This window comes from Carassius gibelio, chromosome A7 (assembly GCF_023724105.1).
Source record: "Carassius gibelio isolate Cgi1373 ecotype wild population from Czech Republic chromosome A7, carGib1.2-hapl.c, whole genome shotgun sequence".
Classification (NCBI taxonomy): Eukaryota; Metazoa; Chordata; class Actinopteri; order Cypriniformes; family Cyprinidae; genus Carassius; species Carassius gibelio.
Window position 1 is genome coordinate 11,006,056 of NC_068377.1, and position 5,355 is coordinate 11,011,410.

Sequence of the window (5,355 nt, forward strand, 5' to 3'; positions counted from 1 at the left end):
TCCATGTCCCTGTTAATTTAATGATTCCATCCACCTGTGTTTCCCCAGTTATCTGTTGTTCATAAGCCGTGTCCCTGCAGTTCTGTTTTGTCGGGTCTTCTTGATTCCTCACTTGTGCTCACTTGATCCCTCACTTGATCATCACTTGCTACTTACGTGTGTCTACCTCTGTGCTCCATGTTGGATATCCCCTGTGTTGGATATATTAAAAGCCTTATTCCCTTTATCCTCGACTCCGTATTCCTTCAGGCAGCGTAAAACCGTGACAGAAGACCCGACCTTCAAAAGAGAAAATAGAAAACTGCGTGTTCTTCCCTCCGTTTTGCTTTTATTTTTTCACAGTCTTTTCTTTTCTTAGTGTCTATGGATCCCCTCTATCGTCCCGAATTCCTCATCCTCCTGCTGAAGCAGGAAGGACGTTCTCTCGAGGACCATACCAGACAGTTTTTCCTATTAGCTAATGCCACCAGCTACCCGGACGGCGCGCTCTGCACCTTCTACAACACCAGCCTGAACTCCAAATGCAGAGCGTTGTCGTCCGAAGATGGTCCTCGAGAGGATTTCGCCGCATTTGTGGAGTGGACTCTGGCGAGAAATGGGTCATCTCTCACCATCTGCCCCATAGAGGACCTCGCCAGCCCCACTCCCGACCCAGAGACCAGCCAGCCACCATCACGCCACACGGAGCCAGAGCCCACCGCAGCCGCAGAGTCCGAGCCATCCACTGACAGGGAGCCGGATCTCGAGAGCGCGACTGACCAGGTGTGTGAGCCGGCAACACTGTGCATCGTGAGGGTGAGCTGTATACAGTCTCTGAAGGTCATAAGGAGCAAGCTCTGGATCTGATGGACTGGTCTATGGAGGTAATCCCTAATTTTCCTGTTTCCCCGCTGGTTCCGTCCAGCCCTGATTCCCCTGTATACCCTCTCAGTCTCCCACTCCTACCTCCTCCAGTCATTTCCTCTGCTCCATTTCCGCTGGTTCCGCCCAGCCCTGAGTTTTCTGTTTCTCCGCTGGTTCCGCCCAGCCCTGAGTTTTCTGTTTCTCCGCTGGTTACGCCCAGCCCTGAGTTTTCTGTTTCTCCGCTGGTTACGCCCAGCCCTGAGTTTTCTGTTTCTCCGCTGGTTACGCCCAGCCCTGAGTTTTCTGTTTCTCCGCTGGTTACGCCCAGCCCTGAGTTTTCTGTTTCTCCGCTGGTTCCGCCCAGCCCTGAGTTTCCTGTATCTCCGCTGGCTCCGCCCAGCTCTGAATCTTCTGTGTCTCCGCTGGCTCCGCCCAGCTCTGAATCTTCTGTTTCTCCGCTGGTTACGCCCAGCTCTGAATCTTCTGTTTCTCCGCTGGTTCCGCCCAGCCCTGAGTTTTCTGTTTCTCCGCTGGTTCCGCCCAGCTCTGAATCTTCTGTGTCTCCGCTGGTTCCGCCCAGCTCTGAATCTTCTGTGTCTCCGCTGGTTCCGCCCAGCTCTGAATCTTCTGTGTCTCCGCTGGTTCCGCCCAGCTCTGAACCTTCTGTGTCTCCGCTGGTTCCGCCCAGCTCTGAATCTTCTGTGTCTTCGCTGGTTCCGCCCAGCTCTGAATTTTCTGTGTCTCCGCTGGTTCCGCCCAGCCATGATTTTTCTGTTTCACCGCTGGTTCCGCCCAGCCCTGAATCTTCTGTGTCTCCTGTATTCCCTCCCAGCCTCCCTCTCCCGCCTCCTCCCAAACCTGCTGGTCCCTCTACTCCTCTTTCGCTGGTTCCGTCCAGTCCTGATCCTCCTGTCCTTCCTCCCATCCTTCTCATCTCTCCTCCTCCTAGACCAGCCAGTTCCTCGTCATCCCTGCTGGTGCCAGTCAGTCCCACAGCTCACCCTCAGTCCGCGCCATCGGGGCGCGGTGGTTCGCCGCTGGACTGCCAGTCTCCAGCTCCGCCTTGGCGTGTTAAGGCCTCCGCCTCCAGCCTCCGAGCCCTGGACTCCTCCTCGGTCCTTCGACCCAGCGGCTCCGCCTTGGCTCTTAGCTCCCTCGTCTCCACCGTGGCCTGTCATCCCACCTGCTCCACCGGGCTCCCTCGTCCCTCCGGCTCCACCTTGGTCAGTCGTCGACCATCCGCCGCCTCGGGACTCCTCTCCTCTGGTTCCACCTCGTCACTCCATCCCTCCGGCTCTGTCAGGCTCCTCCTTCCCTCCAGTTCCACCTCCATCCTCGGTCACTCCGGCTCCACAGCGGTCTGCCAGGACCCCGCCTCCGCCTTGGTCGCCTGAGCCTTCAGCTCCACCTAGGCCCTCCGGATCCTCGACGTCACCCTGGCTCTGCGGCTGTGCTGCTCCATCTTGGGCTCCTCACCCACCGGTGCAGTCTCCGCCTGTCGGCCCCCTGGTGTCGTCGACCCTTCCTTCACCATGGCTCCTCCCGCCATCGACTCCACCTTGGTTCTCCGTCCTGGCTGGTCTCTGGTGGACCATCTGGCTCCTCCTGCTCCTGTCTCCTTCCTGGCTCCTCCCTCCGTCGTCTCCTCCCTGGCTCCTCCTTCTGTGGTCCCTGTCTGCTGGCCCCCTCCTGGGAGTCCGTCCTCCACCGGAACCTCCTCCCAAGTTCCCACCCACGCCTCCCTCTGTTGTTTCTACGGTGCGAGGACGCACCTACCGGGAGGGGGGAGTACTGTCACACACCTGGACTCATTTAGTGTGTTTCTGCCCGTGACCCAGTTTCTGTCTCTCCGTGTTTGATTAGTTCCCAGGTGTGTCCATTATCTTCCTCATGTGTTCCATGTCCCTGTTAATTTAATGATTCCATCCACCTGTGTTTCCCCAGTTATCTGTTGTTCATAAGCCGTGTCCCTGCAGTTCTGTTTTGTCGGGTCTTCTTGATTCCTCACTTGTGCTCACTTGATCCCTCACTTGATCATCACTTGCTACTTACGTGTGTCTACCTCTGTGCTCCATGTTGGATATCCCCTGTGTTGGATATATTAAAAGCCTTATTCCCTTTATCCTCGACTCCGTATTCCTTCAGGCAGCGTAAAACCGTGACACACGTTTTAATTTTACTAGAAAATCCCCTTTATTTACCAGAAATAAAATGTGTTTACATTTCATAAATTAAAAGACAAATTAAATTTGGGTGAAATTGTTTACTGTTTTTCATAATTATATAAATTGTAGAAAAACTTTTAACCAAAGTGTAAATAAGTAAAAAGAATGGCATTGGTTTTATTTTTAGTGCTAAAAAGTTTTTTTTTTTTAATTAGAATATTTTTGTGTTTTGCTTTGGTATGGATAACCGTGGATTTTCACTGGTATCGGTACCGAATACTGAAATTTTGGTACCATGACAACACTGGTACCACTTTGGTACCATGAGAAACTTCCTGTCTCCCACGTAATTCGTGATTACGAGCTAGCTGCATTAAAATGATTTGTTATTTGTTGAAGGACTAAAATGTAATATTCCACTGGTTTGATAACCATAAAATGTTTTTAAACCATTTAAAAATTTGACTCGTTATGTTGATTTTAACAAATGAACATGTTATGTTTTTATGTTCACATAACACGTTATGTGACTATTCGCAAGCTTTTAATTATGGTAAGCTTGGAAATAATATGTAACGTTTTAATCTAGGCCTGTAGCTATCGAATATTTAAGTAATCAAGTATTCTACCAAAAATTCCATCGATTAATCGAGTAATCAGTTAAAATGCGTTTTTGCTTAATTAAAGTGCAATATTAATTATGCAAGAGAAAATAAGACTCCTGGGTCTCTTAAAATGAACAACTAAGTTTCCTTTTATATAAAAAAAATATTTTTATTTTTTAAATGCATAGAATGCAATGCATACATCAAAAATAAACATTTAATCACTACCCATTGTTTCTCTGTCTGTACTTGTACTGTGAACAATGACAATAAAGTTATATATAAAGTTAAATTAAGTGCATTTAAGTGCCATTCAATTGGGGTTTTAAATAGATGCACATTAAACACATAAAACATTAATTTAATTAATCTTTTAATTATTGAAAATTAAGCAAACTTAACTTTTCAGTACTAACCCGCAATAACTTAAATAAACCGGACTTTTATTTTGACGGGTTGACATACCTTTACAGTTCTGTGTATGTGATGTGACGCTAGTTTTAATCAAATCAAATGGTCAAATGCTCATGAAGTGATTTTCAGTGCAGTTCTTGAGATGTTCTTCATGTGTTCACGTCCTTATTTAGTGAGACAGCAGACGCTGAAATCACCGCTAGCGTCATGCGTGCTTCCATGTGTTTAATGAATGAAGACGCGCTTCTGCTCCATTCCTTAACAGAGACATGCAGAACATGCAGGATTCATATTTAATTAGACTGTTCCGGCTTAATATTTACAAATATTAGTCCATATTATGATTTGATGTAAGTGCAATGACCTATTTTCGATTATTTCATTCAAAATTTGGCAAATTCCGTGCCATTCCGAGTTAAACTGTAAAATCTGTTTTTATGACTCGATTCCGTGATTCCCTCCACGTTTTCTGCGTTGCGGAAATCATAGGGCTCTAGTTGTGGTATGCCAGCTCTATCTTGCAATGGACACGCGCCACGACGTTCTCTTTACGTTTGCCCGCGCCCTCAAATCAAAACACTGCTGACTCCTTGTGTCTCCTTTCGCTTTGTGGGTGACGTAAATGCGTTGTGTCACATAAAAAAAAAATAATTGAGAAAGAACCTGACGTGAGATTTTTAAATAAATTAAAAGAGGCTTCGAGGCAGAGGAATTTGCTTCGATAATTTTTTTAATCGAGTTACTCGAGGAATCGTTTCAGCCCTATTTTAATCGCAATAAGCTTTGGGCTTTGTTACTTTTTATTATAACACAAAGCCTCAGGCTTCTGTCAATTTTAAGATAAAATACAAACAATAAATGTTTTTTACGCTCTTTAATCTGTAGTGAGATATTCGCCTCCTTTCATGCGGCATGCATGTGAATCAAATATTTGCAGCACGAAAATAATAACGGATAAATATTTGAGTGCATGTTGAAAAAAAAAATAGAACAATTTAATACAAACCAGTGTCTCTTGAAATAAATCAATTTGAGTTTAAAAAAACGTCAGTAAGCCTATTGCTGTTTTTCGTTTTTAACGTGAAGCATGACAGGTGCCACATCCTTTTTTTAAATTACAGGTGTAATATTCAATTTTACTTCATGCAATGTAACATGATTTCATTGTCGTAGTTTTGACTTAATTACTAAAATATTATGACGCTAATCTTTTTTCTTTTTTTTTTGAGAAGGATAAACTGATCAAAACTGCTCAACTCAAGGTCTTGAGCTGGTCGCTTTGTAGGCTATTTAAAAAACAAACAAACTTGAATTTAACAAACATAAAA